Source organism: Bos indicus x Bos taurus, chromosome 8 (genome assembly GCF_003369695.1).
Source record: "Bos indicus x Bos taurus breed Angus x Brahman F1 hybrid chromosome 8, Bos_hybrid_MaternalHap_v2.0, whole genome shotgun sequence".
In the NCBI taxonomy this organism is placed as follows: Eukaryota; Metazoa; Chordata; class Mammalia; order Artiodactyla; family Bovidae; genus Bos; species Bos indicus x Bos taurus.
The window spans coordinates 16,462,413-16,476,854 of record NC_040083.1 but is presented as its reverse complement, the minus strand read 5'-3'; positions in this window follow the sequence as shown (position 1 = coordinate 16,476,854).

The window sequence follows — 14,442 nt, the reverse complement described above, 5'->3', positions numbered from 1 at the left end:
CCTGACTTTCCTCAGGACATCTCCCTGTGCCCTGGGCTGCCCTCATTCCGTGCCAGCCAGCTCCCACCTCACTGCATTCACTTCCTTATTCTGTTGCACTTATTTTTATTTCATTGAAAAGCAAGGGAGTCCCAAGAAGATCCTGGCAATCTAAGTGTTCGTCTGAGAATTCTTTGCAGTGGTGGAATGAAGGTGGATATTGTAGGCTTTGAGAGCAGAAGAGAAAGGGAGGTATTGTCCATATGCAAGTGTCCACCTGAGAGCTCTAGTGTAAGCAGTCCAGCAGGGCTGATGACCAGTTTGAACACCAGTGGGCCTAATAATGAGTGCCTATCACTCATTACAGAGAAGGCAATGGCACCACACTCCAGTACTCTTGCCTGGAAAATCCTATGGGTGGAGGAGCCTGGGAGGCTGCAGTCCATGGGGTCGCTAAGAGTCGGACATGACTGAGCGACTTCACTTTCACTTTCCACTTTCATGAATTGGAGAAGGAAATGGCAACCCACTCCAGTGTTCTTGCCTGGAGAATCCCATGGACGGAGAAGCCTGGTAGGCTGCAGTCCATGGGGTCGCACAGAGTCGGACACAACTGAAATGACTTAGCAGCAACAGCATCACTCATTATGAAGTCATACTCCATTATCTAACATTTATTTCAACAGGAAGTAGTGACATTATAACAAAAATGAGGATTGTTCAGATATTGTAGGACAGATATCAACATGGCTGCAGCTCAGCCATTAGTAAGCATCACTAATGCTAAAGGCCCTCTTGGTACCATCTGTGTGTGCACTCTGAATACTCTGAGCATAAATACCCTTTGCACAGTCAGAGGGATGTTTTATGCTTGTAGAACCTTTTGGGAAGATCAGGCCCAGTAAGCCAAGAAAAGCCTTTCTCTAGCCCAGTGGTACCCAACCTTTTGGGCACCAGGGTCTGGTTTTGTGGAGGGACAATTTTTCCACAGACTGGGGTTGAGGTGATGGTTTCGGGATGATTCAAGTGCATTACATTTATTGTGTACTCTATGTCTATTATTATTATATCAGCTCCACCTTGTATCATCAGGCATTAGGTCTCGAAGGTTGCAGATACCTGCTCTAGAATACTTCTAGGTTCTCTCAGAAGAGCTTGCAGAAGCAGAGGCTTGCCTGCCTGGGAACTCCAGAGCAGGGCAGCAGGCTGACCTGTAACTCTTCACTGCCCACTCTGTATAGGATTTAGGAAAGGCAAGCATGGTACTGTTTTCAGGTATTTGAAGGACCTCCACAAAGGTCCTCCCTCTAACTGCTAATGTTCCCAAGCGATAACTGGCAATCTCAAAAGATAGCATAATATTAATATAAGGCTTTTAAAGAGTGAAAAAGGAACCAGCAAATGAAAACTTCCTCTTTTTTTTTTTGTTAATGAAAGAAAAGTTAAAAAAACAAACAAACAGGAGTTCTGCAATTTGTCAATTCTTTTTTTCTGTTCCTTTTCTTGTCTTGCAAACTTATTAATATACTCATAGCATAAAATCCTAAGACTGCTAAAAACTGCAGTTAAACACATTAAACTGGAGAGAGTGAATAAGATCTACCAAGCCTAGTCACCTAGGCTTTTCAACAGTTGAAGATATTTCATCCACCTCTGTAGACTGAGCCCTGAGCCCTGCCCAGGTTTTAACAGTGATCCTTTTAAATATGGTATTCGTTCCCCTGCAAGAAAAGTCTGGCTCAGTGGTTCTCAGCCTTAGTTGCTTATGAAAAACAGGTAAAAAGCCTTCATAAAATACTAGTGCCTAACTCCAGACTTCCCAGGTGCTACAGTGGTAAAGAATCCTCCTGCTAGTGTATGAGACGCAGGAAACCAGGGTTCAACTCCTGGGTCAGGAAGGTCCCCTGGAGAAGGAAATGGCAATAACCTCTAGTATTCGTGCTTGGGAATCCCATGGACAGAGGAATCTTGCAGGCTCCAGTCCATGGAGTCACAGAGTCAGAACCACTGAGCAACTGAGCACGCACAGGGACTTCTCTAGTGGTCCAGTGGTTGAAAATCTGCTTTGCAATGCAGGGGAAGTGGGTTCTATCCCTTAGGGAGCCAAGATCTGACATGACACAGAGCAGCTAATCTCACTGCTGAGCCTGTGCCCTGCAACTAAGACCCAATGCAGTCAAACAAATAAATAAAAGACTCAGGTTCTGTTCCTGAGTTCCATCCAGGGTTCTATCAGTTCAGTTCGGTTCAGTCACTCAGTTGTGTCTGACTCTTTGCGACCCCATGGACTGCAGCACGCCAGGCCTCCCTGTCCATCACCAACTCCCAGAGTTTACCCAAACGCACATCCATTGAGTCGGTGATGCCATCCAACCATCTCATCCTCTGTCGTCCCCTTATCCTTCTGCCCTCAATCTTTCCTAGCATCAGGGTCTTTTCAAATGAGTCAGCTCTTCTCATCAGGTGACCAAAGTATTGGAGTTTCAGCTTCACCATCAGCCCTTCCAATGAACACCCAGGACTGATCTCCTTTAGAATGGACTGGTTGGATCTCCTTGCAGTCCAAGGGACTCTCAAGAGTCTTCTCCAACACCATAGTTCAAAAGCATCAATTCTTCGGTGCTCAGCTTTCTTTATAGTCCACCTCTCACATCCATACATGACTACTGGAAAAACCATAGCCTTGACTAGGCAGGCCTTTTTTGGCAAAGTAATATCTCTGCTTTTTAATATGCTGTCTAGGTTGGTTATAATTTTTCCTTTTTTTAAAAATCAATTTATTTATTTTAATTGGAGGCTAATTACTTTACAATATTGTAGTGGTTTTTGCCAAACATTGACATGAATCAGCCACGGGTGCACATGTGTTCCCCATCCAGGACCCCCCTCCCACCTCCCTCCCCATCCCATCCCCCAGGGTCAAGCTACCAGTGGTATTTTTCAGAGAACTAGAACAAATAATTTCACAGTTTGTATGGAAATACAAAAAACCCCCGAATGGTCATAACTTTTCTTGCAAGGAGTAAGCGACTTTTAATTTCATGGCTGCAGTCACCATCCGCAGTGATTTTGGGTTCCATCAGTGGCTCTCAATTAAGGGCGACTTTTGCCCTCCTGGGGACATTTGGCAATGTCTGGAGACATTTTTGGTTGTCACAACTTGGGAGGGTGCTACTGGCATCTAGTAAGTAGAAGTCAGGACTGCTGCTAAGTATTTTGTAGTGCACAGGACTTCCCAGGTGGCTCAGCGGTAAAGAATCTGCCTCCAGTGCAGGAGACACAAGAGACAAGGGTACAATTCCCAGATTGGGAAGATCCCCTGGAGGAGGAAATGGCAAACCACCCCCGTGTTCTTGCCTGGAAAATTCCATGGATAGAGGAGCCTGGCAGAGTACTGTCCATGGGGTGGCAAAGAGTTTGACACAGCTGAGCGCATGAGTCACAATGCATAGGACAGCCCTCCACATCTATGATCTGGCCCAAAATGTCAAAAATGCCAAGGTTTAGAAACTCTGATCTATTTCATAAAACAGGGGAGATAGACCTGAGTCAAAATACGTCTGTGTTAAGTGAGCGGCTTTCTCTAGGATAGAGACAGGTGAAGTTGAAAGGACTCTTGTAATTTAAGGGTTATGGTTCTGCCTCTTTTGTGTGATCCTAGAGTTTCTGCCCATGAAGTATTTTATTTTTCTGAGACAGGAACTTGAGCCATAATTACGGCAAGGCTTGTGGGTGAAAGCATGCAGCTAGTGAATAAACCTAGCTGATGCCTCAGCATCTAAATATTGGTATGGCTGTGTTCATTCATTCATCAGGCAGCAGACTAGTCTTGGAGATTTGGAGATTAAGAGAACTTGCCCTCACAGAAGAGACAGATAATAAACAAGTAAATAAAGAAATGGGCTTCCCAGGTGGCGCTGGTGGTTAAGAACCTGCCTGCCAGTGCAGGGCATGTGAGAGTCACGGGTTCAGTCCCTGGGTCAGGGAGATCCCCTGGAGGAGTGCACGGCAATCCACTCTAGTATCTTGCCTGGAGAATCCCATGGACAGAGGAGCCTGGTGGGCTACGGTCCATACAGTCTCACAGAGTCAGACACGACTGAAGCGACTTAGCATGCATGCTGTAATAAGTACCATTAAGAAAAATAAAGTGGCTGCTGCTGCTGCTGCATCACTTCAGTCGTGTCTGACTCTGTGGGGTGAGGGATAATTGTACATTATGGTGGGAAAGTTGTTGTTTTTCAGTTACTAAGTCGTGTCTGATTCTTTGTGACCCCATGGACTGCAGCATGCCAGGCTTCCCTGTCCTTCACTATCTCCCAGAGTTTGCTGAAACTCATGTCCATTAAGCCTATGATGCCATCCAACCCATCCTCTATCTCCCTCTTCTCATCCTGCACTCAATCTTTCCAAGCCAAAAAAAAAAAAAGGGAAAGAGGACACAGTTTTAATATAATGCTCAAAGAAGAGTTCTCCAAGGATGTGGCATTTGATGGAAGCCATATTGATGGAAAGAAGTAAGCCATGTTGCTGCCTGGGGGAACCTAAACAGAGAGAATAGGAAGGGCAGAAACTTGAACTCCAGAAGCAGCAAGAAGGGTGTTAAGGACTGAAGTGGAATGATGAAGGAGAATGGTTAGAGGTGAGCCAGAGAGGTGAGCAGGGGCCAACTCACGAGGAGGTATAGTTCGTGTAAAGGAATGCTGAGGGCAGCCATTGGATATTTTGAGCAGGGGCTTGACAGGATCTGAGTTAAATTTTAAAACATCACTCTGGCTACTGTGTAGAGAATTGACGTGGCGGTGGGGGATGGGAGGGTGTTATAGAGCAAGGGGGAGAACAGTTAGGAGTCTATTGAAACAGAACAGGCAATAGATGTTCTTGACTCAAGCAACTGGGAAAATAGAAATGGTATTTGTTGAGATGGAAAAGAGTAGGTTTGGAACAGGTTTTTTGGTTTGTTTTTGAAATACTTTAACAGTCTTCAGTTTACAAAATCGTTGTGAATATAAGTAACTTATCCCCCTGAACTATTTGTAAGTTGCCAACTTAATGCCCCATCATCACCTTTAAATATTTTGTATACTTTAGTGTCCAGAGTATTTAGTAATCAAAGTATTTAAATATTTATACTCCATGTGTTTGTTTATTATTAGTATTTCTACTAACAAGGATGGTCTCCTAAATAACTGTAAAACCCTCATCAAAATTAGGAAGATAACATTGATATACTTCTACCCTCTGAGTCTCAAACCACCTTCACGTCTTTACAGTTGTCTCAGTAATGCCCAGAAGGATCCAGTTCAGAATCGTGCATTACATTTGGTTCTTATATTTCTTTTGTCTCCTTTAGTCTGTAAGAGTTTCTCAGTCTTTTATTGACTTTAATGACTGTCCCTGTTTTCTGTGCTGCATAAAAAAATTAACATAAATTTAGCAGCTTTAAACAGGGCATATTTATTATCTCAGTTTCTGGAAGTCAGGAGTCCAGACAGGACTTAGCTTCAGGGTTTCAGCAGGCTGCAGTTTACCTGTGGTCTCATCAGAGGCTTGAATGCGGAAAGGTCTGCTTCATAACTCCTTCAGATTGCTGGAAGGTTGTTGCCAAAGACTACATTAGCTCCTGCAGTTTCTTACCATGTGGGTTTTTTCCAACATGACCACTTCATGGGAGAATCCTCCTTCAAGGACAGAAGCTGAGACTCTGTTGGCGTGATGGAGCCTTATACATACTGTAATGTAATCATGATAGGGACATCTCATCAGCCTTTGCTGTATCCTCTTGGTTCTGCCCAAACTCAAGAGATAGGATTGCACAAAGGCATTAACACCAAGAAGCCGAGATTATTGGTATTCATTTTAGGGTCTGTCTGGTACAATGACCTTGATGTTTTGAAGGATTACTTCATAGGCTACTCCTCAATTTGGGTTTGTTTGATATTCCATCATGTTTATAATCCAGTTGATCTTTTTCCAGAATATTACAGATACGATTTTGAATTGTTCTCATTGTGTCTGGTGGCTCTTGATTTCAGTTTGCCTCTTTATTTATGTTTACTTTGTGGCTCAGCTGGTAAAGAACCCGCCTGTAATGCAGGAGACCTGGGTTCGATCCCTGGGTTGGGAAGATCCCCTGGAGAAGGGAAAGGCTATACACTCCAGTATTCTAGCCTGGAGAATTCCATGGACTGTATAGTTGCAAAGAGTTGGACACAACTGGGTGACTTTTTTTTTTTTAATTATTTGGCTTAAATGTGTCCTAGAGCTTCTCCACTATAAAGTTACTCTTTTCCCTTTTGAAATTAATAAGTGTTTTGTGGAGAGTGACTTTAAAACTATTTAACTCTCCCATTTCTCTTCTCACTTAAAATAAATCAATCAACTTATTTAGTATGGACTTAGAGGTTTTGATTAAATTCAATGAGTTATAATCTGCTACTATAATTATTTATTTTGATGCTGAAATTTCCCCATATTTAGTCATTGAAAATCCCTTCAGAATGGCTTTTGTCTTCTCATATCTCTATCATTCTTTGAGTGCTTCCTTACTTTTGGGAACAGTGAGTTTCTGTGACTCATGTACTTTTATTGCCCCAATGCTTGAAATCACCTATTACTCCAAGGAACCCTGGACTAACAGAGAAAGATATAAAACAGCTGAATTCTGCAACCTAGTTGTTCTCATTGATGGTGAAGCGTTGTTCTGAGGCCCTCTGAGTGGTCAGAGTTAGGGAATATTTACCTTTCTAGCTATCTGTCCTCATATGTATATCCGCATTTCCATATCTGTATTGAAGTCATGACTTTTCACCTATACCTACAATTTCAATCCACTACCTCAAAGCATATTCTAGTTTTTTTTGTTTCCCATTACATATTTGTAACTCCTTCCTTCAACAGTGAGAAACTTGGCTCCCATTAGCCTTCTGTATTGTCTGATCAGTTATCCTATATGTGACCAATCTCCATTGTTGCTACACTGCCGCAGGAAGATACCCATCTTACCCAACACAGGCTTTGACATCCCTAGCTGGGCTGCTGTTATCCACCTCAACACCCCCCCTCCCAAACCGTGGGTGCCCCCATCAACTTCCACATGCTTCAGCAATCCAGCCTGAGTCACACCTGATTGTCCTCACTCTGCTTGGGCTCTGACACCTCAAATTAAGTGTTTTAATCAAGCTTTTGTTCCAAGGATCATAAGAGACTACTACAAGCAACTATATGCCAATAAAATGGATAACCTGCAAGAAATGGACAAGTTCTTATAAAGATACAGTCTTCCAAGACTGAGCCAGGAAGAAAATATGAACAGACCAAACACAAGTAATGAAACTGAAACTGTGATTAAAAATCCTCCAGCAAACAAAAGTCCAGGACCAGATGGCTTCACAGGTGAATTCTATCAAACACTTAGAGAAGAGTTAGCAGCTATCCTTTGGAAACTCTTTCAAAAAACTGTGGAGGAAGAAACACTGTCAAACTCATTCTATGAGGCCACCATCCTGATACCAAAACCAGACCAGTTTATCACAGCAACAACAAAAAATTACAGGCCAGTATCACTGATAAAGATGAACACAAAAATCCTCAACAAAATACTAGCAAACCGAATCTAACAATACATTAAAAGGATCATAAACCATTATCTAGTGGAATTTATCCCAGGGGTACAAGGATTTTTCAATATCTGAAAATCAAGCAGTGTGATACACATCAACAAACTGTAGAATTAAAACACACACACACACACACACAACAGGCAGATTCTTTACCAGCTGAGCTACAGGGAAGCCTAAGAATACTGGAGTGGGTAGCCTCTCCCTTCTCCGGGGGATCTTCCTGACCCAGGAATTGAACCCATGATCTCCTGCAGGAGGATTCTTTACCAACTGAGCTATCAGGGAAGCCCAATTGAAGAATGAAAACTATATAATCTCAATAGATGCAGAAAAAGCTTTTGACAAAATTCAACACCCATTTATGATAAAAACCCCAGAAAGTGGGCAGAGAGGGAACTTACCTCAGCATAATAAAGACCATAAATGATAAACCCACAGTAAACATCATTCTTAATGGTCAAAAATGGTAAGCATTTCCTCTAAGATAAGGAATAAGATGAGATGTCCACTCTCACCACTATTACTTGACCGTTTTGGAAATCCTAGCCATGGCAGTTGGCAAAGAAAAAAAAATAAAAGGAATACAAGTTGGTTAAGAAGTGAAATTGTCACTGTTTGCAGAGGACATCATAAAAAATCTACAAACAATAAATGTTGGAGAGGGTGTGGAGAAAATGTTGATGGGAATGTAAATTGGTATAGCCACTATGGAGAACAATATGGAGGTTCCTTAAAAATCTAAAAATAGGACTACCATATGATTCAGTAATCCCATTCCTGGGCATATACCTGGAGAAAACCATAATTAAAAGAGACACATGCACCCCAATTTTCATTGCACCACTGTTTACAATAGCCAGGATATAAAAGCAACCTAAATGTCCATCAGCAGAGGAATGGATAAAGAAGATGCGGTGTGTACATACAGTGGAATATTACTCAGCTGTAAAAAGGAAAGTAATGCCATTTGCAGCGACACGGATGGACCTAGAGAATGTCATACTGAGTGGGATAAGTCAGACGCAGAAAGACAAGTTTATGACATCGCTTATCTGTGGAATCTAAGAAAAAGGATACAAATGAACTTATTTACGGAACAGAAGTAGAGTCACAGATGTGGAAAACAAGTTTATGGTTACCAGGGGATAAGGAAAGAGTAGGGATGAATTGGGAGATTGGGATTGACATATATACTCTGCTATATATTAAATAGATAACTAATAGGAACGTGCTGTATAGCACAGGGAATGCTACTCAATACTCTAATGGCCTATATGGGAAATACTCTTGTAAAAAAAGGGGATATATGTATATGTGTAACTGAATCACTTTGCTGTACACCTGCAACTCACACAACTTTGTGAATCAGCTATACTCCAATAAAAAGGGGAAAAAAAATGAGAAAAGGACACTGCCTGGAGGTGGAGGGAAGCTTTTGTTTCTATTAATTGTTACAATTCTCTAACACAAAGTGACAGCTTTTTTCTTTATGAAAGCAGCCACCAATATTATTGTAACATCCCTTGAATATTAAGGGTCAGCTATGTTTATTTGTTGATTAATCGTGTAAATAAAATGTATGCAACAAGAGAAGTCATGACAGACACCTATTTTATGACTCTAAAGAGTTGTGCATTCCAAGGCTCACTTTTGCTCCCTGATGTCATGGTACTAATCCCTCTTAAAAATATCTAGAGACGAGAGCAGAATTTAGGAAAGACAAAGAATCTTTTTCTTAGAGCAGCTGCCTTCCAGAAAGAAAGGATACAAGAAACAATACACTGATGTAAAGTTTGGGTTGAAATTCTTTGTTTGTGAATTGGTAATAGCCTTTTTACTAGAAAACCGTGAAACTTTTTAAGAGCGTTAATAATTGGGAATGTTTAAGTCTCCAGAAGTGTAAGGGCTGATACTTGAGGGTGATGAATCCTGAACTCATTGTGGGTTGTGATGCCAATTTCTTCAAGACATAGTGCAGCTGACTAAGATAATTTTTTTTTTTTTTAACCAAGTAGCCCAGGGGGAAGATATATTTGAGATTCAGGGTGCATCTTTCATTGAAAAGTACAAAACAAAATGAAGAAACAAGGCAAATTTGATTGTCAGCCATTTTTATGATTCTGCTAATCTTTGTAGCCAAGTTTCAACAGCACAAATAGGAGCAAAGCAGGCTCCGCATTTGATTGGATTCAAAGCCCAAAGCCATTTGAGTGGATTCCAGCGCACATTAAAGACGGTTTTGGAAAGGTACTTCCAGTTTTTACAAGATCATTTTCTTTTTGTTTTCCTCCAATATTTCTAACACACACAAATATACTTTTGAAATCAGAAATCCTTTCCCTTTCTTGTCAAAACTGGATAAAAACAGTTCCAGAAACAGAAAGACATTTGGGCTTAGGTCCAGGATGCATCTGGTGGTGTGCCCATTACATACCTCCCGCAACACTGGGACAGGGTACAGGAGCAGCCACAGCTGGAAAATGAAACTGTTTAGACCAGCTGTTCTCTAATCGTGCGTCAGTATCACCTGGAAATTAAGAAATGAAAGTACTCTAGCCTCACCTCAGACCTTCAAAATCAGGAACTCCAGGGAGGGGGGCCAGAAGTCATATCTGGTTTTTAAACCACTGTGTTAGATTAAGCTACAGTTGACAAATGTTGAATTCAGTAGATTGTCTCCACCTCTCCACATTTTCTTTTCAGAATGTGAATGGTTTCTGTAACTCTTAACACCGTAAAAAGTAGTGAAAGTGTTAATCACTCAGGTGTGTCTGACTCTGCAACACTGTGAACTGTATAGCCCACCACTCTCCTCTGTCCATGGAATTCTCCAGGCAAGAGTACTGGAGTGGGTTGCCATTCCCTTCCCCAGGGGATCTTCCTGACCCAGGGAAGGAACCTGGGTCTCCTGTACTGCAGGCAGGTTCTTTACTGTCTGAGCCACCAAGGAAGCCCACTTAACACCATGGAGGCTACCAAGTTTTGAAAACATAACTTTTTCTTTTGTGTCTAAACAAATACTTTTCACACCCTTTTCTCATACGTGGCCTGTATGCTGCTTAATACAGGAACTGGTGGGTGGTAATGACAGTAAATACTAGTTCTTCTTGTCTCTCAGATATTGGCCTGCTATTCATTAACCAAAAGAGATGGAGATAAGATACTGGTACTTCTAAATGATCTAATGGTAATTTCAGTGAGTAAATGGATAATTATTCTTTATATAAATTGTACTCTTCAGTTCAGTGTTTCAAATATGGCAATTCTAAGAGCAAAGCAAAGCAAATTAAACATAACATATTCTTTATCTTCCTGAACAAACTGATGTCTTTACATCAATAGAGTACTTTTAAAATTAGGATTAAACATACATCTCATTTTTTTCTGAAATTCCTATATTTTCCCCTTAAAAGCAAAAATTAAATACCTGTTGTCCTTATTATCCTTTCAGAAATTTTTAGCACTTTTATTTTCACATGTGTGCAAGTATCCACATGAAAACTGGATATCTAGACAGTGTCCTCATGGTCTCCATTATTGTAGGCCCTGCAGCCTTTCACAACCCACATTTCAGATAAATGTCAGTACTGCTGCTATGGCACATATTTATTCTAAGGGAAGACCAGCAGGATATATGAGAATACCCACATTTTGCATATCAACAAATCTAAATTGTGCTAGTGTTTACCTTAGCCTACCTAGCCATGGTTCTCAGTACTAGACCTATGCAAAATCATCTCATGCTCTTGTTTAAAAATTCAGAATCTGTTCATCCCTTCAGATTTTTGATTTAGCGTTTGGGGACTGAAATCTAGAGGAAGAATATAGATCATCGATAAGCATGAAGGTGTGCTTTGTGATCTAGGTGAGGTAGCAGTGAGCAGTGATGTGAAGCAAGATCTTCATTCCCTCCCCAGGAATTGGACCTGGGTAGCTTGGATGAGACCCAGAAATCCTCGTCACCAGACCAGCAAGGGCTAGAGGCTAGAACCTATTTTCCCTGGAAATTTGCCCCCAGTGAAAAATGTGTTTAACACGGAGGCAGAAACTGTGAATGCAGGTACAACGTTTATTATTAGAGACGTAGCACAACAGCAAGTGGGAGAGCATACGGAGGAATGGTTTGTTTAGTTAAGACAGAAGCAAGGCAGAGATGCAACCCGGAAAGAAAGGGGTGTGCTTCGGCTGCTAAGTCGTTTCAGTCGTGTCCGACTCTGTGCGACCCCATAGACGGCAGCCCACCAGGCTTCCCGTCCCTGGGATTCTCCAGGCAAGAACACTGGAGTGGGTTGCCATTTCCTTCTCCAATGCATGAAAGTGAAAAGTGAAAGTGAAGTCAATCAGTCGTGTCCAACTCTATCGACCCCATGGACTGCAGCCTACCAGGCTCCTCCGTCCATGGAATTTTCTAGGCAAAAGTACTGGAGTTGGGTGCCATTGCCTTCTCTGTCTGGCGAGGAGCGCAGCAAAGAGGTGGTTAAGTCATTTATACAGGGCAGTTCTTCCGGGTTTTTGTCTTCCTTCAGGCCAATTATGTGGCTTCTTTTTCCATACCTGACCTACCTTTGAACCCTCTGGGTGCTCACATACCCCTCACCCAAGATGGATCTCAAAGTGAAGGCTTCTGGGAGAAGCAGGACTCATTATGGCCTCGTGTTATCCCTTTTGACCCACAAAGAGCCTTTCTATGCGTGTGTAGTATCTCCCTTGTCCCAAAAAAACTGAGAGCAGAGATGCTTTAATTCTTTACTCAATCAGACTTTTGCCTGTCTTTGTCCTAGCCATGACTATTGCCTTGACTATTGCCATGATTATTACCTTAAGGTGTTTACAAGAGACAAACACTGGCTATTACCCTGTTTCTGCTGTTAGTTCCATTTCAGAGGGCAAACGGGAGGCTGATTGTAAATGCCTTAACTTGAGCCCATCTATCTTTTGTCTCAGGAAATGCTAACAGTTTGAAGTATCTAGCCTGAAGCCCACTTCTTCGTGTCCCATGAAATGCAAACAGGCAGCCAGTTGTAAGTGTCTAACCTGGAGCTCCTACATCATTTGCAGGTCTTCAGGAGCCAGACACTGAGAAGAACAGTCCGGGGGTCTCCCTTGATTCTGTGCCTATTAACATTCACATTGGTGTAAGAGGATTTGTTGCTAAATGCAGAAACCCTCATTCCTGCCACCATTCAGACATCACCCTGGGTGGTGGTGGGTGGAAGGGTTAGGAGAATCTTGTGAACAGATGGCACTTTTCCAGGATCAGGCTTCTTGAACTGGTTTTGAAACACCCTGAATGAAGGTAGTAATGTCAGGAGCTCGCTCCATGAGATTCTGAGCACAATGAGCCCTCAAAATTCAGCGACCACGTGCATCACCAGTGAGGAAGACAGCGGTCTCTTCTGCACTCTGGCCTTCTTTCATAGGAATCTCTGGGAATATCCAGAGACATGATCATTTGTGTGGACAGTGCTGTTCTCAGGATGGCTAAGGCGAGTGGTCAGGTTTTTCTGGCTGACTCTGGAAACGTGATGTGGGTGATGGGGAGTGGACTGGAAAAGGAGAGTCTGGGCTCTGAGTGGGGACTATCCTAACTTGGAATACATTTGAAGGACTTCTTCTATATCTCAGAAATAATAATGGGACAGCTTGAGGGCCAGGCTAAGTTCTTCATATTATTTTAGCTAGGTCTATTTAAGGCAGAAGATACTTGGGCCTTGAATTTTATGAACCCTGGTATGCATTTAAAAAAAATCTATCTTAGGGGAAGTCATTGTACTGAAGGAGCATCACTCATTGATGTTGTTAGATGGATGTTGTTGGATGTTCACTCAGGACAGTCAAAAACTGCTGGGTACTATATAAAACAGAGCAGTGTTATTTCACTGCAGGAGCCTTTTTCATACCTGAACTCTTGAGGAGGTGTGTGAGTGACTGATACTGCAGTCCCTGGCCCATTGGTGAATTCAGCCATTCAGAAGCCAGCAGTGTTCTGGCTGTGGGTAGTCTGCAGGAATTCTTTATTCCAGCTGGAAAAATTCAATAATTATACTGTGTTCCTGAAGTATTTTATTAACTTCAGTTCAGTTCAGTTCAATCACTCAGTTGTGTCCAACTCTGCGACCCCATGGACTGCAGCACGCCAGGCTTCCCTGTCCATCACCAACTCCTGGAGTTCACTCAAACTCATGTCCATTGAGTCGGTGATGCCATCCAACCATCTCATCCTCTGTTGTCCCCTTCTCCTCCTGCCTTCAGTCTTGCCCAGCATCAGGGTCTTTTCCAATAAGTCAGTTCTTCACGTCAGGTGGCCAAAGTATTGGAGTTTCAGCTTTAGCATCAGTCCTTCCAATGAATACTCAGGACTGATCTCCTTTAGGATTGACTGGTTGGGTCTCCTTGCAGTCCAAAGGACTCTCAAGAATCTTTTCCAACACCACAGTTCAAAAGTATCAGTTTTTCGGCACTCAGCTTTCTTTCCAACTCTCACATCCAACTTTCTTTCCAACTCTCACATCCATACGTGACTACTGGAGAAACCATAGCTTTGACTAGACAGACCTTTGTTGGCAAAGTAATTATTAACATCAGTTGAAACAATTACCTGGGGGTGATGACAAATAACATACTTATAAAATATAAAGAAAAATCCTTGTGCTGTAAGAGAGATCATGAGAAGGACAGAAAGTTTGCATCAGAGTAGAAAGGACCCAAAGCTTTTGACTTTGGGAGAAGGCAGCTCTTTGACACAAATAAGAGCTTCTTTCACGAGAGCCACCATTTTGTCCAGGTGGATTCATTCATTTATTAGGTGGTGTGGATGGTGGTGTTGGGGATCCATAGATGA